The 24000-nt window shown below is 45.0% G+C and overlaps 1 protein-coding gene across 3 annotated transcripts in view; it reads right to left on the bottom strand.

The window, feature by feature from the left end:
* Positions 1-23674, bottom strand: part of DISP1 (dispatched RND transporter family member 1) — a 63562-nt gene extending 39888 nt beyond the window's left edge. The window contains exons 1-2 of one of the 3 annotated variants that reach the window (XM_075267097.1): positions 23533-23674; positions 19601-19695 (exon numbers count right to left, since the gene is read on the bottom strand). The gene's annotated coding sequence lies outside the window, so the exon portion shown is untranslated. Of the gene's footprint in view, positions 1-119; positions 344-19600; positions 19696-23532 lie in introns of those variants that run through there. The other 2 variants (XM_075267096.1, XM_075267098.1) reach the window with 2 other exon arrangements.
* Between the last annotated feature and the right edge of the window lie 326 nt (positions 23675-24000).

The following is a 24000-nucleotide window of genomic DNA, read 5'->3' as shown; positions in this document are numbered from 1 at the left end:
TAAGGAGAAGTGCAGCCGCCCAGCATTGTGCAGCAAGGGCATTCCTGAAATCTTCCCCTCTGGCTAGAAGGATCTGAGATCTGGTCACGACTAATCCAGGGATACAAGCAAGGCCGTACCTTCCAGTGCCCCAGCCGCAGGCAGTCACAGGCCTGTCCTCCAGAGATGTCCCATAGTTTGTCTATTGTGTCTATGGCCAGGAGAAGTCCTTCCACCACCGCCGCCGCCTGCAGCCTGACTGACAAGCACATGTTGAATCCACAGGCTGGTCATGAAGGGATGGAGAATTCCGAGCGGAGGCGACCAATGGGGAGGCAGGGCCAGGCCTCCTCTCTGGTGTAACCCCAGGGGCTATGTGTTTAGTGGTAACAGCTGGGATGGGAAGAGCCTCCTGAGAACACAGGGTCACCGAGTCAGGATATGAAGGTGACATGTAATTTCTAGTCTCTTCCTGCTTCCAGAGGGGGGGGATCCAGAGAGCTGGTTTGTGTTACTTTCCGCCTTTGATCTAGAGCGGTAAAGAATAACTAGCTCTCTTCCCTTCTCCGACTTAGTAATATCTGCTTCTGGGAAAGCTGGGTGACATTCAATGTGGCGGCCACAGGCAGAATTCAGGAGCTCAGAATGGCGAATCTACCTGGACATGAAACGATAAATCCCCGCCAAGGTTTTATGGTATTTTTGACTAAAAGAACGTCGCAGTCTGGAACAATGGCGGGGATTTATTAACCCATTAATGCTAGTTTGGGCGCTAACATGGCTAAAGATGCGCCACGTCCCTCATTCTGCACCTCACTCACCACTTGGGGCACAGAGAGGGAAGGTAGGGGGGCCGGGGCACGGCAAAATTATTACAACTTACGCCAAAAAATTGGCAAAAGTTACATTGAAAATCTGGGCCAGACTGACACAGCTTTCCATTCTGGGCACGCTGATAATACAGGGACATCTCGCAGCAGTTGGGGACTTTATTAAAATTGGGGGGGAAAATGGTAGTCCTAATAAATTCCCCCCAATATTCTTGTCAACAAAAATATTGGAACCTAAATGGACCCGAAGGAAAGTCAGTGGGGTCCTCCGGATCTGTAAGTGGCCACTACAGGGAAATGTAATATTATATGGAGGCCGCGCAGATATAGACTCTATATAATACAAGTCTGACAGAGCAGGAGCCAGGGAGCTAGAGAGACAGAAGGAGGGAAGCTAGAGAGACAGAAGGAGGGAAGCTAGAGAGACAGAAGGAGCCGGGGAGCTAGAGAGACAGAAGGAGCCGGGGCGCTAGAGAGACAGAAGGAGGGGAGCTAGAGAGACAGAAGGAGGGGAGCTAGAGAGACAGAAGGAGGGGAGCTAGAGAGTCAGAAGGAGGGGAGCTAGAGAGACAGAAGGGGAGGAAGAGAAAGGAAGAGAGAGAGAGGGAGAGAGACAAAGAGCTATGAACTAGAAGAGGGAGACAGAGAACTAGAGTAGAGTCTGAGAGCTAGAGAGAGAACCAGTGAGCTAAAGAAGGAGCCAGAGAGCCAGAGGTAGAGAGAAAATCAGAGTGCTAGAGAGAGAGAGAAAGCTAGAGGGAGGAGAGCAGAGAGAGGAGGCGTAGCCAGAAAGCTAGAGGAGGAAGACGGAGAGCTAGAGGAGGAAAGCCAGAGAGGAGCCAGAGAGCTACAGCGGAAAATCAGTTTTAGCTCATTGGGGTGGTGCCAAAGCAGGGAATTCCCCTCTACGATCTTCACATGGCCTAGGAAGCAGTATATAACAGTACAGTATTGTGCAGTCCCATGTAAGGACAGCTCTCAGACAGAAGGCTTCAATTTAGAGTAAAAGATACAAAGCACAATAGCCTCATACTAGGAGAGTGCAAGAAATACAGGCCTGTGTGAACAGGAGCAGCAAACTCCTTGCCCTAGACAGTCCTTGACCAGTATAACAAACCAACTCCTACATCCCCCCACCACTTCTAGCATAGCTGGAATGTTCTGAAGAAGTTTGGAAATGTGTGGTCAGGGCAAGATGGATTATGTGACATTAACAAGTGGGACTGAGTGAATGACATCCAGCATTCAGACCATAGGAAGTGGCACAAAGAGGTGTATCTCATCTGCCGGCAGGTACTGGGGATACAGAGGTGCATCTCATCTGCAGGCGAGAGTTGCGCATACAGAGGTGTATCATCTCCTGGGCACTGTGCATACAGAGGTGTATCATCTCCCAGGCACTGTACCTCCTGCTCCCCAGTACAGTCACATATACATTGATGCCACCCCCTGCCATAGGACACAGTCACTTTCTGATTTCTGCCGCTTGCAGGTGTTCCTCCCATGTGGCGCTGCTGGCAGGGCACTGACTGACGCCGGCCTCCGCAGTGACGCCCGCCACCTGGCAGGGAGTGTCAGTTTCCAATTAGGACAATTAAGGGGCTCAGGATGTTCCTTTACTCAGAGCTCGACTTGGGAGGTGAAGTTATATCCACAGGGAAACCAGCAACATGAAAACATGAGACCACCGGAGCTCTCCCCAGCTTCTCATTACAGTCATGAACAAGACATCTGCCCCCTAACAGCAGCACAGAGGAAGAAAGTAATCTTGCCCTGGCACATGATGAGAGACTGAAGGTCTATTAGACCCCAGTAATCCCGCCAATCAGCAGAATGAAAAGGTTCAATGACTACAGAAGCAGGCACAGCGCCACCTTTAACCATATGGCTATACCTGGTAGTGCAGCTCAGCGTCACAAGGACCTGGCATTGTGTTGGGTTTGGCTATAAAAGGGGCAACCAAGCTCCTGGGGCTCTCACCAATCAGCACCAGTCTATTGACACTGCATTATAGATCCAGACTCGTAATGTTATAATGTCCATGAGACAGAAGCAGGATAATCCAGCAGCACAGAGTATTTTTAGGAGCAGAGAGTGCCATTCTAACAGGAAAGGCGATTACAACCAAAAGCTGAGGGTTTGTTTCAATTGCAGTCTGTGTAGACAATGTGAGCCAAATAAAAATCTCTCTCCTTTTCTGTAACCCCCACCATTCCTGAGTAATCGGTGCTATTAGTTTCAGCACCCAATATGGTAAATTGGCTCTCTGCTGTCAGGTGGATAGTCCTGGGTGCAGCTGGTAGCCTGGGACCCACCCATCTGACACTAGAAAGCCTAATGAGCATATTGGGTGCTGAACCTAACAACACTGATTGCTCAGGAATGGTGGGGACTAGAGAAAAAAAATGTCCCAGAATCAGTGGAGGGGCGGCTATTAATGGCTGAAAAGAGCTGGTGAAAATAGTGGTGAAATCCTTCTATTCTGCCCAAAATGACAACGCAGGAACTTCTTTCCCTACAACTACATTGTGCAGTTCCTCTGTTATTCCTCCTGGGAACTTGCATGAATTGGCAGCCAGAAATTGTTAATAGGGAATAATTTCAGACTATGACAAGGGGAATGGTAACATGCCAAAGCCAAATAACGTTAACGTATAGCTTTCCAGGAGGAACAATGGAGGAACATTGCTTGACTTTTTCGCAGCACATTTGGGTGCAAGGTGACGGCGATGCTTCGTCCTAGCTAGAGATGAGCGAACACTGTTCGGATCAGCCGTTCCGAACAGCACGCTCCCATAGAAATGAATGGAAGCACCTGGCACGTACACTTTGCCGGCGGCCGTTCGCCGTGCCAGGTGCTTCCATTCATTTCTATGGGAGCGTGCTGTTCGGAACGGCTGATCCGAACAGTGTTCGCTCATCTCTAGTTAGCCTCAAACCTCCATTCACTGACAGCAAGCAGAGACAACAGCGATGAGCAAATCGTTGCAGGCCCATCGTTCCCTGTACACTTGATCTGTCGTCCCTCTACGTGGTTTTTGTCTCGTTGAGCGGAAGCGTCTGACATTTTTTCCCTTTTTCATCTGTTTCTCATGTACACAGTAGTTTACACTACAAGCCCCATCGATCACTGTCTACTCCAAACACATCCAAAGAGACATAAAACACAACAGGGGGCATGGCGGCTGACATGGACATCTAGCTACACGTTCCATTCCTGACTGTTCCGCCATTGTCATGTCCCTGGTAAATATTTATCCCCCCCCCAGATCAGCTCCTGACAGGACCGGCCCTTTGTAGTGGAGACCTCAGAAGATATTTGTTAGTTGACATGTAGTCACATGGCTTCAGGGTATGCAGGATTCACATGACATTCCTCCGATCCCCCACCCAAAAAGAAGAGGAACTAACCAAAAGCTATAACAGAAACAGACAAAGCCCAAATAACAAACATGTCGGCACTAGGTAGCTGAGCGACAACCCTGACGTGGAATGCAGCCATATTTGTAGTCACCTAGAACTCCAGGAAACAAATGGTTAACTAAAAATAACAAGACACAATAACATAGGCACAGATAGCAAAACAGGACTTAAAGGGAGTGTCAGCATATCACCACAGCTCTGCAGATAGATAGGTTACATCACCAGGACCAGCATATCACTCCAGTCCTGCAGATAGATAGGTTAGTGTCACCAGGACCAGCATATCACCCCAGCCCTGCAGATAGATAGGTTAGTGTCACCAGGACCAGCATATCACCCCAGCCCTGCAGATAGATAGGTTATTGTCACCAGAACCCAGCATATCACCCCAGCCCTGAAGATAGATAGGTTACTTTCACCAGAACCAGCATATCACCCCAGCCCTGCAGATAGATAGGTTAGTGTCACCAGACCCAGCATATCACCCCAGCCCTGCAGATAGATAGGTTACTGTCACCAGACCCAGCTTATCACCCCAGCCCTGCAGATAGATAGGCTGGGTCTGGTGACACTAACCTATCACCCCAGTCCTGCAGATAGATAGGTTACTGTCACCCGAACCAGCATATCACCCCACTCCTGCAGATAGATAGGTTAGTGTCACCTGAATCAAAATTTACCACTGAATGTTAGCATTTAATATAGCCTGCCCCGTTCCGTCAGACGTATTCATCCGCAAATATAGCCCATTGACAAGTAGAATGGTAACGCCCAGTTCATTTGTACATTTCCAAGAGGAGTAACAGAGGATTGCACCACAGAGTTTACGAGTAGACAGTTTAAAGGGAATGCAAGTATATACTGTAATACGGAGGTCGGTGGAGTAGATGGTCTATTTCAATTCATTTCTTTGGGGGGCTAAAATGAATTTGAAGTCAATTAAATTTCGGTATTTGTGTATGTAACGTGGAGGAGACCGCTCCGGATATAATGAGGTGCTGCCAGACATAAATCCTTAGGGCCGAAGATCAAACATTGACCTGTGACCCTGGAGATCAGATATTGCTCTATGATACTTAGCACCTATACCCTAGCTGCTCATCAGGAGGCGCCGCTTCTCTCCACTAAACCATAACGGATCTGGAATTTTTTTTTTATTTTTATTTTTTTCTTATTTCTTAGTTGGATATTGGGGAAATTGATTTTGGTGTCAAATCTTTTCAGTTTTTTTTCCCCCTTTACCCAAACTGATACCAGATGTTGTGAGGCCTTGTGACTACTGAGCAGTCTCCATACACCCCCGAGACGGCAGGGCTAAGGTCTTATTAACCCTGTGATGTCAGCCAAAAATGAAGGCCTCATGTGCGTAACAAAAGAGTGAACAAAATTTTTCAACGTCCGCCACGCATCCGTTTTTAGAACAATGGAAGTCAATGGCTACATACACATGTCCGTTTTTTAAGTAATCATGAATAACGACCTTAGAAAAATTTGAGACTTTTTTTTTTTTTTTTTTTTTTAAGTTTTTGGTTTGGTGGAACCAGGTTCAAGTCTATGAGGTTGGAGGGAAGAAAAAAAAAAAAAAAAAGGGAAATTGTGTTTTTTTTGTCTTTTGGTAACATTTTTTTGGTAAGGGTGCCCTGAGTAATTTTTTTTTTATCCTGAAGTGCCCCAAGTATTGAAAGCCATCTGAGCACACCTTAGAAAGTTCTACAATTGGGTGTATGTCATAGGAATCCGGCTAAATTTTCGAGAGCAGCTCTGGATGTGTATAGAGCAGAAGATATAACATAGCCCAGGGGTAGAAGATGAGAGACAGAGCAAAAGATAACACACCAAGTCAATACGTAACAGCCCTGTCAAGCTGAATATCATCTAAACAGCAATATATAATGGCCCCTAAAATTATTATGAGGGTTAGGGAAGGGGGAGATTTTTTTTTTTTTTTTTTTGTAAAATAAGCCAAAGAGGAGGAATCGGTGATAAGACCCATTATAGGATTAGACTAAACGTACTAGGATGACGGGACTATGACAACAAGGCTGGAAGGGGCCCCTGACAACTTTTATTAGTTACTTACTTAATTAGTTAATTATCACCAGACCAGGGAATTTAGGGAAACGTTCCAGGATTCCCGGCTGTGACCTCATAACACGCAAATCATCCTTTCACCCCATTTATGGGCACAATTTTTGTGGCATGTTTTTCTATACAGGTGATATATACCAGCCTAATGGTGGCCAGTTAGTGTTCAGCAGGTGAATGGGAGACTAAGAAACATTCCGGGTGCGCACGCAGAAAATAAAAAAAAGTACCAAATCTTTACATTCTTTCTGTATTATTGTATGGAAACTGCAATGATGAACACTTATCTATAGGCGGCACTACTGTGTAAGCAAGAGGTGGGACAGACGTACACACACCAAAATATGGCAGCACCAGGTCTGGTGAACTGTAAAGAATCCCCAGTGTCCCCAGAACCAGCATATCACCCCAGCCCTGCAGATAGATAGGTTAGTGTCACCAGACCCAGCATATCACCCCAGCCCTGCAGATAGATAGGTTAGTGTCCCCATAACCAGCATATCACCCCAGCCCTGCAGATAGATAGGTTACTGTCACCAGAACCAGCATATCACCCCAGCCCAGCAGATAGATAGGTTACTGTCACCAGAGCCAGCATATCACCCTAGCCCTGCAGATAGATAGGTTACTGTCACCAGAACCAGCATATCACCCCAGCCCTGCAGATAGATAGGTTACTGTCACCAGAGCCAGCATATCACCCCAGCCCTGCAGATAGATAGGTTACTGTCACCAGAACCAGCATATCACCCCAGCCCTGCAGATAGATAGGTTACTGTCACCAGAACCAGCATATCACCCCAGCCCAGCAGATAGATAGGTTACTGTCACCAGAGCCAGCATATCACCCTAGCCCTGCAGATAGATAGGTTACTGTCACCAGAACCAGCATATCACCCCAGCCCTGCAGATAGATAGGTTACTGTCACCAGACCCAGCATATCACCCCAGCCCAGCAGATAGATAGGTTACTGTCACCAGAGCCAGCATATCACCCTAGCCCTGCAGATAGATAGGTTACTGTCACCAGAACCAGTATATCACCCCAGCCCTGCAGATAGATAGGTTAGTGTCACCAGAACCAGCATATCACCCTAGCCCTGCAGATAGATAGGTTACTGTCACCAGAACCAGCATATCACCCCAGCCCTGCAGATAGATAGGTTAGTGTCACCAGAACCAGCATATCACCCAGCCCTGCAGATAGATAGGTTAGTGTCACCAGAACCAGCATATCACCCAGCCCTGCAGATAGATAGGTTACTGTCACCAGAACCAGCATATCACCCCAGCCCTGCAGATAGATAGGTGAGGGTCACCTGAACCAAACATTGTACTCTGCTCGTTGCTGATACATCGCTCTTTGTCAATATGCAAATGAGTTCTATACAGCTTTAGAGGTATCCCCATTGCTCCAAAAACAGCAATATATCAGCAAAAGAGCCAGTGATTCACAAGAGTAAAACACTTTTTGAGTAAGGTAACCTATCTGGGTTGATTTGCTGGGCTCTGGTGATAGACTCCCTTTAAAAAGGACGTTTCGCCACCAATCCCAACTCTTAGTATCCTTCAATAGGTGGTGGGGCACCAGTTCCTTCTCAGTTGGAACTACGCCAGAATCAGCGGAGTCCCTCCTACTGACTTGGAGTTGGTGGAAGGTCCCCTTTTTAAAGGGCAGTTAGCCAGCCTCTTGGGGGCACATACCCGGCTATTCTGTGATAGTGCATGGTTTATATCAAATATCACTGCAATTTGTAATACCACTTGTCTCCACGGCCAGATTCAAAAACCTTCTATAGACTTCTATCGAACAGCGCCCCCGTCTATAGTCTGCCTTAAAACGGATTCATAGTAGATTTGTGTCTCCTATGATGTTTTTATGTGTATTTTATCTACTACTATTACAAGATACAGGTCTGAAGGAGATATATATATATATATACACACACACACATAGTGTACGTGCAATATATACACAGAAACGACAAAATGTGTTTGGTGACATGACGTTAATTCTTTTTGGACGGACATAATGAACCACATATTTATTTAGTAGGATTGCGAGGGCAGCTACTTTGCCCCCCATTTCCTCCAGCCAAAACCTGTCTTCAATTGCTGGTAAACCATATGCATAAAGCGAATACCATGAAATTATACACAGCTGTGAGCCAAGAAATCTCTTATTGTGAATTTTTACTTTATTCTCAATTATTTACAGCTTGCAACTTTTCCAAAAACATCCCAATGGGCGAGCGGAGCGGAGGAGGGGGGGGGTTCGGGGGGGTTTGTGAAATGCTTTGCAACATTCCGTCCAATGTATTTCATTAGCATTGACTTCAATGCCACATTGACCTTCCGCACAAGACGTATAAGCCATACATAATGGGTTAAGTATGTTCACCCGCTGCCGGAGGAAGAACAAACCCAAGACACAATCCATCTGCTAGCTGTCTCCAACTCAACAATGCGCTTTGCCCCTTCAAAGAAAAGCTAAACCTAAAAATTAAAAGACGCAAAAATTTTTTAAAAAATGCCTATTTGTCAACCTGTAAAACTTTGTAAACTTCTAAAATTAAATAGGTAAAAATAAATAAAAAAAATGTCCTTATCCTGATCGACGCCATCTTTGTGTGGGCGTGGCTTAAAGGGTGTTTGTTTGGGTGTGACTTCTATAACTCCAAATTTTTGACTATGTCAATAGGTGGCACTCCGCTGATTCTGAGTCTGTTGGAAATTTACTACTATTCCGGAGTGAAGGTGGTTTTAGCGCCCAATATGCTAATTAGGCTGTCCACTATCAGGTAGGTGGTCCTAAGGTAAGTCCTCCAGCCCAGGACTGCCCACCTGACAGTAAAGAGCCTCATACACATATTGAAACTAATAGTAAGGATTGCTCAGGAATGATGAAGTGCCACCTATTGAAGGATACAAAAAGTTGCAGGTGGTTTTGAAAGATCCCGTACCCAGCATATCATCCCAGCCCTGCAGATAGATAGGTTAGGGTCACCTGAATCAGTGTTATCCCTTGTGAATCACTGCCTACGTTACAGAGGTATCCCTGTTTTTGTCAGTAGGCAAATGAGCTCTTTGGAGCAATAGCAGTGCCCCTTTAGTTCCAAAGAGGGAAGCGGTACTGCCGTCCAAAGAGCTAATTTGCATATTGACAAAAATTGTGATAACTCTGCAATAGCAGCAGCGAATCAAAAGAGGAAAACACCACTTGATTCAGGTGACACTAACCTATCTATCTGCAGGACTGGGGTGATATGCTGGGTGTGGTGACACTAACCTATCTATCTGCAGGGCTGGGCTGATATGCTGGTTTTGGTGACAGTAACCTATCTGCAGGGCTGGGGTGATATGCTGGGTCTGGTGACACTAACCTATCTATCTGCAGACTGGGGTGATATGCTGGCTCTGGTGACACTAACCTATCTATCTGCAGGGCTGGGGTGATATGCTGGGTCTGGTGACACTAACCTATGTATCTGCAGGGCTGGGTGATATGCTGGGTCTGGTGACACTAACCTATCTATCTGCAGGGCTGGAGTGATATGCTGGGTCTGGTGACACTAACCTATCTATCTGCAGGCTGGGGTGATATGCTGGGTCTGGTGACACTTCCTTTATAGGGATATGTGCTAGCTTGCTTGGTCTGTACTAGAGACTGTTGTGAAGAATGACTTCCCCTGCCGTTTCCTCTGTCCCTGAAACAAAAATGACTAAGGCAGGCCCAATTTTAGAGACTGCTTTAGAAATGGAAGAGGGGAAATGGGGGGGTGAGATATAATTGATGGCCTTCAGCAGGGGCGTAACTACCGTGGTAGCAGCAGTAGCAGCTGCCACAGGGCCCGGGCCATTAGGGGGCCCGGTGACAGCCGCTACCGCTGCGGTTTTTTTTTCAATAGGCAGTTACGGGCCCTATTCACTTGCCGATCCTGGCTGGGCCGGGATCGGCAAGTGACACCGCGGGCCCCACAGGGGCTATCATTATACTCGGGGGTCTTTGTAGACCCCCGAGTATAATGACCGGCGGATCGGGAGAGGTAATAAACATAAAAAACTGTTACTTACCTCTCCGCGATCCTGCCAGGCCTCCGTCCTACTGTTGTCTGACGTCACATGAACCCGGCATGCTTCCCGGGTCATGTGACGTCAGACGTCATTAACGAAGGAAGCGAGAGGAGGACTGCACAGGAGCCGGGGAACAGGTAAGAAGCAACAGTGGGTTTTTTTTTAATGTTTTTATTCCCGATTTAGTCTCCGATTATTATACTCTGGGGTCTGAAAAGACCCCAGAGTATAATAATTGTTTATGGGTGTCCACAGAGGGACACTATTGGGGTTAACACTGTGTGTGCAGGGGACACTATAGGGGTTAACACTGTGTGTGCAGGGGACACTATAGGGGTTAACACTGTGTGTGCAGGGGACACTATAGGGGTTAACACTGTGTGTGCAGGGGACACTATAGGGGTTAACACTGTGTGTGCAGGGGACACTATAGGGGTTAACACTGTGTGTGCAGGGGACACTATAGGGGTTAACACTGTGTGTGCAGGGGACACTATAGGGGTTAACACTGTGTGTGCAGGGGACACTATAGGGGTTAACACTGTGTGTGCAGGGGACACTATAGGGGTTAACACTGTGTGTGCAGGGGACACTATAGGGGTTAACACTGTGTGTGCAGGGGACACTATAGGGGTTAACACTGTGTGTGCAGGGGACACTATAGGGGTTAACACTGTGTGTGCAGGGGACACTATAGGGGTTAACACTGTGTGTGCAGGGGACACTATAGGGGTTAACACTGTGTGTGCAGGGGACACTATAGGGGTTAACACTGTGTGTGCAGGGGACACTATAGGGGTTAACACTGTGTGTGCAGGGGACACTATAGGGGTTAACACTGTGTGTGCAGGGGACACTATAGGGGTTAACACTGTGTGTGCAGGGGACACTATAGGGGTTAACACTGTGTGTGCAGGGGACACTATAGGGGTTAACACTGTGTGTGCAGGGGACACTATAGGGGTTAACACTGTGTGTGCAGGGGACACTATAGGGGTTAACACTGTGTGTGCAGGGGACACTATAGGGGTTAACACTGTGTGTGCAGGGGACACTATAGGGGTTAACACTGTGTGTGCAGGGGACACTATAGGGGTTAACACTGTGTGTGCAGGGGACACTATTGGGGTTAACACTGTGTGTGCAGGGGACACTATTGGGGTTAACACTGTGTGTGCAGGGGACACTATTGGGGTTAATACTGTGTGTGCAGGGGACACTATTGGGGTTAATACTGTGTGTGCAGGGGACACTATTGGGGTTAATACTGTGTGTGCAGGGGACACTATTGGGGTTAATACTGTGTGTGCAGGGGACACTATTGGGGTTAATACTGTGTGTGCAGGGGACACTATTGGGGTTAATACTGTGTGTGCAGGGGACATTATTGGGGTTAATACTGTGTGCAGGGGCAAGTAAGTAAGGGACATAATAGAGTGCGGAGGAGGGGGTCAGTCGAGGTCTTCGGCGTCAGTTGGGATGGGGGGGGGGGCCCATGTCAAAAGTTCGCCACGGGGCCCCGCCATTCCTAGTTACGCCACTGGCCTTCAGCAAACATATGGAATAAGGGAATAGTTACAATCTTAGCCTACACATTCACATTAACATATTAGAAGTATAAAATGGGGCAAAATAAATGAAGATTGTATCCTATTAGTGGAAAAGTTAAAGGTTGCACAGTGCCACACCATGTCCACTGCTTGTGTGTGGTATTACATCCTCTCTTCCCTAATTTCAAGTGAGCCGAGCTGCAATACCAGAGACAACCCAAAGACAGATGTGGAGACATTTGTAAAAGAAAGCCATTTGCTCAATTTATTAAAACGGGTTGCTTGAGATTTTTTTAAAAAACAGAACAACATGGCTGCTTTGTTTGGAGTAGAAACTCGGCTTCTTTCATCTAAACACCATGAACAGGCCATGGACAAGAGGAATTTTTTTTGTTTTTTTTGGTTTAAATTGATAGGCCCTCTTTAATACAGTGGGCTCAACACAATCTCACTCTGGGCGTGTAGTGATAGATGTTCACGCCCTTGAGGAACCAACTTAATCGACCAATGAGATCCCTTGATGTTTAAGGACTGTAACATTGGTCCTAGCTCATGTAGAAGACAAACTCAGTCCTAATCTAGAGCCGGGAAAAATTTTGGGTGCAGTCGGGAAAAAAATGTTACTGAATCCAACTCTAACTTCAAAATCTAATTATTTATTATTAATTCATTCTATTTTACAATTATGATTAATTAGATGTAGTTTGTTACATATTTACTTTCATAGGAATCAATCACAAATTTCTTTTTTCTTGAATTAGTAGATGTTCACAGCTTCTGTCTGACCATGGCTGCCATTTGAGTCAGAGTTGGGCTGTGGAAAAGTAGAGTCAGAGTTGGTGGGTTGACCTACCCACTCCACAGGCCTGACCATCACCTTATCAATGGAGTCAAAAAGAGAAAACAGTTATATAATACATATACACAGAGTTGTATCATGTGACCATTTTTTAAACAGATGTTCACGCCCCTGAGGAACCAAATGAAGTTTAGGGACTGCAACATCAGACCTAACTCAAGCATGTAAAATACACACTTTCAGTTAATTCAACAGCTTTACTATGTAAAGTAGGTGAAGGAGTATTTAGGCGGGCTGTGGAGGAGTCAGAGTTGCGAACAATTTTGGGTAGAGTTCAAAACAGTAAAAAAAAAAAAAGTTAACAGCTCTGGACTCAAAGAGAAATGATTAACTTTTTAATATATTTTACAATTATCAATCCTATTAATATTATAAATGTGAAAGTTTGTGAGTTTGGATGTTTGTGGGTTTGTGTGTTCGGATGTTTGTTAGTCAATCACGCAAAACCCGCTCGACCGATTTGGCTGAAATTTTCCACAAACATAGTTAATACACCCCATTGCGCAATAGGCTACTTTTCGTCACAATAGCACACATATGTTTTTCCCAGGACCCCCACAAACCCCAAACTCACATCACCATCTCTGCAATCTCACACACTTTGGACCATAGCAAGCCACAAAATTCATATTGCCCTCTACAGCCTCGCCCCTAACCCCACACAATCTCATATACAGATACTTTACCACTTTGCCCCTCACCTTAACGATACTCCAGGAGGCGCTCTTTAACGCTCCGGAGCAGCCATGTTTGCCCCCACCACTCTGACAATCCGCGACACCGCCCACCCATGTCAATACCCCTAGGCGGTCTAATAAATGCAAAAAAAAAAGTTTAAAAAAAGTAAAAAAAATAACAAAAAAAAAAAAAAAAGGATTAAAAATTCAAATCACCCCCCTTTCCCTAGAACACATATAAAAATAGTTAAAAACTGTGAAACACATACATGTTAGGTATCCCTGCGTCCGAAATCGCCCGCTCTACAAAGCTATAGAAATATTTTTCCTGTTCGGTAAACGCTGTAGTGGGAAAAATGGCCAAAAGTGCCAAACCGCCGTTTTTTCACTGTTTTGATTCTGATAAAAAATTGAATAAAAAGTGATCAAAGCAATAACATTTCCCGAAAATGGTAGAACTACAAAGTACACCCAGTCCCGCAAAAAAAGACGGCTGTCGGAATATGGCGACTTTTCAAAAAAAAATTTCTAAACAGTTTTGGATTTGTTTTTAAGGGGTCAAAATGTAACTAAAACCATATAAATTTGGTATCCCCGGAATCATAACGAAACACAGAATACAGGGGACATGTCATTTTGGTTGCACAGTGAATGCCGTACAACCAAAGCCCGTAAGAAAGTCGCAGAAATGCATTTTTTCTTGAAATCCACCCCATTTTGAATTTTTTCCCTGCTTCCCAGTACATTATATAGAATAATTAATGGCGGCATCATGAAGAAAAATTTGTCCCGCAAAAATTAAGACCTCATATGGCTCTGGGAACGGAGAAATAAAAAAGTTATGAGGTTTAGAAGGAGGGGAGTCAAAAACCAAAATCAAAAAATGCCATCGGCGGGAAAGGGTTAACTTCAAATACTTCTGTCCCAAAGTCACTATGTAAAGTTTCTCACAACACCGTATATATAGCAGCTCTAATACAAAGTAACTGCAACACAAAAGTCTCACGTATTCTCTGAATTACAGAAAAAACAAGATACAAACTTACATTTCATATCCCATCCCTTATACACAGTACGAAAACCTTACCCACACCTGTATATACCCACTTCTACAATCACCGCAGACGAAGTCGCGGGTACCAGCTAGTATTGTATATTTATAGGACGTAAGGATTGTTACATATTTATTTTCATAGGATTTCAGTCACCATTTTTTTTTTTTTTTTGGGGGGGGGGGATTAGAGGAGCCTATATCTGCCCATGACCGTCAGCCATTTATGAAGGAGTCGGATGGAGGAAAAATAGAGGTATTGGCGGTTTGGTCTACCAACTAAATAGCCCTGTCCATGATATAATCATTGGTGTCAAGCAGAGCTAACACTTATATACACAGAGTTGTATCATGTGACCACTTGGTGAAGATGTTCACGCCCCTGAGGAACCCAGTCAATTGAGCCAATGAGATTTCTTCTATTTTAGGAACTGCGATATCAGCCCTAATGATATTTGGATACTTTCATAGGGTTTCAGTCACTATTTTTTTTATTTATTTATTTATTTATTTTTTGGGGGGGAATTAGAGGAGCTTGTACCTGACCATGACCATCAGCCATTTATGAAGGAGTTGGATGGAGGTAAGATATAAGCTTTTGTTGGGTTTTGTCTACCAACTCCATAGCCCTGACAATGATCTATTCATTGGTGTCGAGCAGGGCTAACACATATACACACAAAGTTGTATCATGTGACCACTTGGTGCAGATGTTTACGCCCCTGAGGAACCCAGTCAAGTGAACCAATGAGATCTCTTCTCGTTTAGGGACTGCAACATCAGGCCTAACTCAAGTAAACATATTTTCGGGCCTATTCAACAGTTTTACTATGTAGAATAGATTCTGAACTATATGGCAGGGCATGCAGTCGAGGCATGAAGCAGGAGTTGAGCTGTGGTAAAACTGTGGGGTCAGAGTTGGTGGCTTGAACTACTGACTCCACAGCCCTGAACTAAGAGATCATCATTGGCATCATGCAAGGGAAACATTTCTATACACAGAGTTGTATCATGTGACCACTTGGTGCAGATGTTCACGCCCCTGAGGAACCCAGTCAAGTGAGCCAATGAGATTTCTTCTATTTCAGGGACTGCAACTGAAGAAAAAAGGTATACACTCAGTTCTATTCAGCAGGAGTAGTTAGATATTATAACAAAAAGTGTCAGCCATATTTTTTTTGAGGGGGGGGGGGGGAATTCAGGCTTTTTTCCAACACTCTGAGACAATTCTTAAATTAGTTAAGATTATTATTTTGCCGGCACAAATTGTAACATTTGCAGACCATTAGCGCTAGACAAACAGAAATTTGTAACGGATCCAAGAGTATTTTCTCACTAATGTGCGGCTCCGCTGGAGAAAGATTTAAGTGGTGTTAGCTGGGTAATGCCGAGAGCCTGCCAAATCCTCAGAGCCATTCTATCCAGCACATCCCTACCCTGGAAAACCAACGTGGTCTTATGTATGCGATTTATCAGAGACACAAAAGAACAATGCCTCGACAGACGCAGACGTGAAACGCGTTGCAGCGCCCGGCACAATGGTAACATGTTCCAGCTTCGCACATTCTGCCGTATCTAATCAAAGCGACTTTTTCCTTTTTTCATTTTTATTATGACAACCATTCAGGACAAGGAATTCATAACAAAAGGAGGCAGGAAAAAAAAAAAAAAGTTCTCATTTTTGTAACTTAATCCTTTTGCCTTACAGCAAACTGGGGGAACAAAAAAAATAAAAAATAAAAAATTTGAACGCTCACTAAACACTCCATGTCAAAGCATCTATTCACGGTGCGGGAAGTGGGGGGGATGGAAAAGGTCTGCTGGTGCTTGATAAAAAGACAAAGTCACTTGTGTAGGAGCTGAAGTGGATTCTATGTATTCTATATGCCCTTTATCCTGCATTAACTGGCACAGTGCCACTCTTGTCCATGTGGCCGAATCTGGTATTGCAGCTCAGACTCACTGGAATTTGCAACAGAAGATGCTGCCGTCTAAATATGGGCAGAACTGTTTCTATTACTGCATGGAAGGAGTGTCACCAGTCAGCCCACCTAATGGGCCAAGAATATATTAATGCAGTACATAGTGCCACTCTTGTCCATGTGGCAACATCTGGTACTGCAGCTTAGCCCATTCACTTGAACATAACCGAGCTGCAGTACCAGACAGAGCCACATGAGGTGCTGTGTTAGTTGTTATTTATTTTGTTAATCAGAAATGATACTTGGGAATTGGGATCTCATAAATTATCACTTTAAGGTGTTCCCGGGTGTCATTTTTAAAGCACAGGTCCCCATTTGTGGTAGTCAGAGGCTTCATGCACATGACCGTGTGCTTTGTCAGTGCAATAGTCGTGTTTTTCAATACTAGCGCATTGACACATTTGTTCTTACGGTCCCATACGAGCACGTATTATTATGGGCATGTGAATGGGGCCATGGGCGACATGTGGGTCATCCATGTGCCTTTTGTGCTATTCAATCACTGAACAGCTACAAGCACATGTCATGTGCATGTAACCTTACTCCTGGTACACGGATCAGCAACATTAGTACCCGACACAGTGCCACTCTTGTTCATGTGGCTGTGAGTGGTACTGCAGCTCAGTTTTATACACTTTAATGTGGCAGAGGTGAAGAAGCTTGTACGACTACACAGATTTATACGGCGTAGTCATACTCCACAGACTGTCAGGCCTGCTGGGACTTTTTAGTTTTGCAGTAGCTGGCATGCTACAGTAATATATCTGCAGAAATATATCATTAGTGACCACTGGCAGAAGTAGTAACGATGTAATTCTCTCCATAACAGACAAATCCTCCACATTCCTTCACTTACAGGCAGCCACAAATAGACAGACGGCCCCGTTATCTTCCCATCCATTACACAGGACTCTCGCTTCCCCTTATCCCAGACTTATAGATACTTCCCATGAGATCAGGAAAACACATCCCATCCTGTGCAAGCGCAGGAAAGACAGAAACCAGATGATCCCACGTTCTATGCGGGGTCACTGACTGAGACACAAGAAGGGAGCGGACACAGAACAGTGGAGGTATACACGTCCCGGTGATGTTCTGGCACCCCGGTGTGGGGCTGGCATAGCATGGGTGCAAGTACAAGGACAAGTGTCTCACCAAACCAATCATGTCCACCATTATCACCATTGTGAAACCCATCACTGACTGTAGATTTTTTATTCTATTTTCTGTACATGATTATGGGGCGGCCATCTTGCCTGAGCTTCTGTTCTGTTGACAGCATTTAGTGATCTGCTTTACAGCACAGTCATGGCCATAGGCAGCAATAGTCTGGAGCCGACTCATCGAGGTCTATGGAAGAGTTTTCTAGACATGCAGGGGGAGGAGATAAGCTGTTACATCCTCTAGATTAAAGGGCGGTTCACACTTGCATGTCCGACTTTGTGTCCGGCTGAAAAAAACGGTTTCCCCACAGACAGTCCGCAGATGGACACGGGTGGTCACCTTTACAAACCCATTCAAGTAATTGGGTTTTAAAAATGATGCCAGGTTTTCGTCCCGTCCAATTTCACCAGGGCTGAAGACGGAAACCCGACAAAATGCACAAACAGGACACCAGGTGCAAGTGTGAACCGCCCCCCAAGTTACCTGATCCAGCGTACTCTTGATGATGAAGGTTTCCTAACCCCAGGTCATGTGATCAGGGACACTGGTTCCAACCTGGAGGTCACACCGTTTTCTCCCTTTTAGGCCCGTTTCAAATCTGCGTTCGGTAATCCACTTGCAGCACTTTCTCTCCCCATGATTTGTGCGGAAATTATATCTCCATTATAGTCTATGGGCTCGATGTGGTTTCTTAGTTAACCATTTTTTAATGCGTATAGGTTTTGTACGCCGTTGGCTGGTCAGGTAATGGAGGGGGTGTACATCTCACCCAGACTACTCAGGTGGGTGAGCTGAGAAAACTACAGGAATGTTTGTTCTCAGCAGACAACTTCGTCTGCTGAGCATTTTGGTAAATGCTCAGTATTGGGCTGGATTTTTAGGAATGACAGGTAGGTTGGTAGTGGGACCTGTCATTCCACCCCCTCCAGTCCATACTTTGGGGATGTTCCGGCAGTGACTCAACTGCAGAGAGTCTCCTCCTCAAGGAGGTTTAAGAAGTCAGCTCCAGCAGCAACACTTTGGCAGAGCTAGGCTGGAGTGTCAAACAGAGAGGTCATTTTTTTGGAGCCATGTCCTGAATGATTCTACTGGCTTTTTGATTTCTGTTATTCTAGGTGAGGTAACCTATTCTATGTTTAGTTAGTGCCTAGCCGGGCAGGGATTTATTTTTGTATGGTTTCCTTTTGTTGCTGCACCGTTTTGTTTTGAGTGAAAATAAACTCTACCTTTGTTTGGACTAAAGAAACTGGACTTGTGTGTCTATGCCCCCCCACCTAGCAACCCCAAACCCTGACAGTTTCCATTCGGGGGGTCCCCAGGTGGACTCCCCTAATGGAATACCGAACGCAGATGTGAACCAGGCCTTACTATGCCAGTCACCATAGCATAGATCAAGGCAGGAGGGATGGGCAAGAGCACACCAGGAAGCAAATGCTGGTGCTGACCACAGGATATCGGGGTCAGAACCCACCGGGTCCATCATAAAGTGTCTATCGGATCAAGTACATTATCTAAACTTCCAGGACAACCCCTTTAAAGGTTTTCTATCCCTGCATTCTGAAATATGAGCTTAATTTGGATTTCTTCTCGCTTCTCTCCTTTATCTAAATTGCACTACTTGTGCAGTCCACACAGGCTTCAGGGATCGAGGGATAGAAGCCTTTCGCCAGGAAAAGCTCTTTACATGACTTTCCCATGTAACATCTGATCCTAATATGTTATTACTGTCCGATAATGAGCAGTACAGGCAAAGATCAGGAGCTGATAAGGCTGGAATGAGGCGTGGAGCGACCGCCGCAGACGCACCTGGCAGATATATCCTGAAAGCCTGTCATGGGCAGAGCAGGGATCAGCAAATACCGCAGACAATGGCCGCATTAGACACACGTGGTGTTTGTAATTCATATCACATAAAGAATTCCATACCTGCGAGGAATGTCTGGGGCGTATTCGCAGATAAGTGAGAGTCCAGGCAGAGGCTCAGAGCAGATCAGTCAGCCAACAGCACGTATAGAGGGCTCCTGCAAGACACAAGGGCAAAGATTTAACACCGTGGGGGGGGGGGGGGGGGGTAATAATATTAAGGCTATGTTCACATCTGCGCCTGTCTCCATTGCGGTCTGTCAAAATTCGCTGGATAAAAAAATCCTCCAGTGCTTTCAGTTAAAAACAATGGACACCCTTTATATGTAGGGATGGATGCACCCATTATAATCAGTGGGGTCCTTTGGGCTCCATATGTATGGGCTATATTAGCGATCCATTGTTCTGGTCGTCCGACGGTCCAGAACAACGGACACTGACGCAGGCAGCGGTGAAATTAGTGTTGCTTGCAACGTCAAGGCATGATCGGTTCTATGATGTCATCAAAAGGATGAAGCGGACTATGAACACAACAGTATCAACATCAATGACGTCAAGCTTCTTAGGCAGTGGCTACGGAGGAATAACCCAAATTTGCAGGAAGAGCAATTCCTTAAGAATTGTCTGGTATCAGAATCACTGAATTTTAGAGTCGGAGTGACCCTTATAATAGAGATAAGGAGCTGTGGCAAAGGAAATGGTTTCCCTGCAGATCTGTAAGAAGGGCACAGGTTGCTGTTTATGGTAGTCTGCATTCTTAGGGCTAGTAATGACGTCCATCGGGGCTACTGATGTCCAGTATATCACTTACAACATTGTGGTTTGTGATATAAATGGAAGCCACAAGGTAAATGTGAATATCTGGACATAAAAGACAAGAAAACTACATTGTCTTACATTTATTTTCAGGCCTGTTTAACTAAAGTTGGTTCAAAAAAAAAAAAAAAATTCTAAAACATGTAACCAATCACAGCACAGCTTTCATCTTTCCAGAGCAGTTATAGAAATGAAAGTTGGGCTCTGATTGGTTGCTATGGGAAACTAGGCCAGTGTTCATGATAACTGAGGCCTGTGCTCAATACTATACTATCTATAGCACTATGTAATAGAGGCCGCAACGTATAATCATTATATATTAGAGAGGCCATGAGGTCTAATTGTCACAGATTATAGAGGCCGCGACACATACATGTCACAGATTATACAGACCGTAACGTCTAACTGTCATAGATTATAGAGGCCACAATGGCTAATAGTCACAGATTATGAGGCCTCCACACACACCTGTCACAGATTATACAGGCCGTAGCATTTAATTGTCACAGATTATAGAGGCCTCCACACACACCTGTCACAGATTATACAAGCCATAACTAATTGTCACAGATTATAGAGGGCGCAAAACATACAAATCACAGATTATAGAGGCTGTAGTGTCTAATTGTCAGATTATAGAAGCCGTAGTGTCTGTCATAGATTATAGAGGCCATAATGGCTAATAGTCACAGATTATGAAGCCTCCACACACACCTGTCACAGATTATACATGCTGTAGCATCTAATTGTCACAGATTATGAGGCCTCTACACACACCTGTCACAGATTATACACACCGTAGCATCTAATTGTCACAGATTATAGAGGCCTTGACACACACCTGTCACAGATTATACAAACCATAACTAATTGTCACAGATTATAGAGGGCGCAAAACATACAAATCACAGATTATAGAGGCTGTAGTGTCTAATTGTCAGATTATAGAAGCCGTAGTGTCTGTCATAGATTATAGAGGCCATAATGGCTAATAGTCACAGATTATGAAGCCTCCACACACACCTGTCACAGATTATACAGGCTGTAGCATCTAATTGTCACAGATTATGAGGCCTCTACACACACCTGTCACAGATTATACTGGCCGTAGCGTCTAATTGTCACAATCGCCGCAATGCATAGTTGTCAGATTATAGAGGCTACACCTTTGAGTTGTCATAGATGGTATAGGCTGCAGATTTAATATATAAGGTTCACAACCATATCTCCGTCTGACGTCTAATTGTCACAGATTACAGACAGTGCAATGTACAATTGTCGTATATTATGGAGGCAGCAACGTCAAATTGTCATAGACTGTACAGTTGTCACCTATAATACAGGCTGCAGATTTACCATATGACAAAACACACACATGGCCAGGGTTTGCTTTTTGCTTTTTCCTACGTGTAATCCGTTCGCTTCACATTTCAACAATGAAAACTCCATGGCCAATACACGAATCAGAACGTCAAGCAAACTGCGTGGGACTTTGCTGCACAGTCACTGGCCATACAGAACACCACCACTAGTTGTGAACACGTTATTCAATTTTGTACAATCCTATTGAGACATTGTAGGGAATGTTTTGCCAATCTTTGGCAGTTTTCTGGCATATATGGGGTGCTATGATGGCGTATATTTGGCACATGGCCCTTGTGTGTGTCAAAGATGCGTCACGTTGTTCGTTCTGCGCCCTCACGTGCCGCTTTTTGTAGAATTGGACGCAGCAGGGCGGAGGGCAAGACGGGCCGGGTGGAGGATCTGGCGAGAGTTATATGTGAAATCTAGACCAGATCCACCCCGTGGGAGGACGTCTGATTTATAAGAGGTCGAAGTCTCTTAATAATTCAGCCTCGCCTTCTCAAAGTCAGGACCTTTATTAAGATGTATCTGTTCCTAAGAAAGCTGGGTGATAATTTATTCAACAGCCAAAATCGCTGCCACCTAGCTTTCCCTCACCACTGAATCAGGAAATGGGTGGCAAACAGATATAAACACTAATGTATCTGCCACCCAGCTTTCCTAGACTCCTGAATGGACAATATGAAAGGACAACCAACTCACAAAATAAAGCTAACCATCTATTCCAGAATCCTGAATGGACAATTTGGAGCGACAAAATATTTACCAACACGGAATAACAACTGATTTATCCACCAAAACATATACCACAAAAGCAGCTATTCATCTTTCCCAGGCTCCTGAATGGATAATACATGGTGCTAAAACATGACACTCTGCTTTCTCTTTCCTGAATGAAGAATAAGGAATTACAACCAATTCACACATCAAAACAATCCAGCTTTCTGAGATCCCTGAATGAACAAGTTGGGGGGTGACAAAACACCTGCCACCCAGCTTTCCCAGACTCCTGAATGGACAATATAAAATTACAAATAAGTCACCCACCAAGATATCAGATAGAAATATCCAGCTACCTAAAGTGGCAATATAAGGTGACAAAACATCTGCCACCCAGCTTTCCCAAACTCTTTAATGGACATTATGGAATTACAAACAAGTCAACCCCCTCAACAGCCACAAATGTGAATTACAGCCACAAAAGCGGTCACCCAGCTTTACAAGACTCATACTCAGCAAATATAGGAACATCTTTGTCACCCAGCTTTCCCAAAAAAGGATTTTCAATTAAATCACCTCCATTGCCCAAACTAGAAACCTGTAACTGTGAAACTACAAATCCCAGTTACGCACTGCCAAACCATGCTGGGAGATGTAGTTCTACTGAGCCGCAAGTAGCAGAAGACGAACCTAATATCATCCCATACAATAATTATATGTGTGATGTACCGCTATTATGATATATCGTTACATTGTATCTGACCTCCTATAGAAAGACATATTTGTGATATACTGTGACATTGTATTTATGATACATAATACTTACGATATACTGCTACATTGTATCTGATCTGCAATACAATAACCATAATATTTGTGATTTGCTGCTACATTGTATCTGTTTTTACTTCCTCTAGACCCAACCTACTTGTCCTCCCTTCTGCGACAAAAAGTTTTCCTGACTCCTCATTGCAGCCTCCTCTTCCTCCAGCCTGTGCCAGGGACAAGTGCAGCTGTACAACCACCACTGCTGGCACTTGTAGTCCCCCAGGCACCTGCCCCAGGTTATTCCAGGCACCCCCAGAGGTCCATACCTGCTGTGTGTTCCTGTATGTTCATGCTGCTGGCTGCTCACATCCTTATCCCCCACATCCACTTCCCAGGCAGCTGTGTGGGCACATTGCACCAGTGTCTGCAGCAGGCAGGCTCAATGTGAAGCTTCCTAGCCGCCCAGCTCCTCCTCTGATCCCAGCACAGGAAGCTATGGAGAGAGTGCTTCCTGTGTCACTGCTCTAATCCCTGGATTATCCTGCAGCCTGGGGACAAGCACAGAGCCCCTGCTGCTCCTCTGCACGGCATCCAGGCTGCACATGCACCCCCTCCCCACTGCACTGGGACTGAGACTCCCTGCAATGCTCACTGTAAGGAGATGAATGCACATTAACCCCTGGAGCTCTGGCTGCCTGGAGGCTTCTATTAAGATGGGGGTTGTTGTGCAGGGTCTCATAGTGTCACAGTGCAAAAGAGGTTTGGGGACAAAGTATCAAAGATTTATAAACAGC

This window comes from Leptodactylus fuscus, chromosome 3, assembly GCF_031893055.1.
Source record: "Leptodactylus fuscus isolate aLepFus1 chromosome 3, aLepFus1.hap2, whole genome shotgun sequence".
NCBI lineage: Eukaryota > Metazoa > Chordata > Amphibia > Anura > Leptodactylidae > Leptodactylus > Leptodactylus fuscus.
This window is presented reverse-complemented; position numbering and strand designations above follow the sequence as displayed.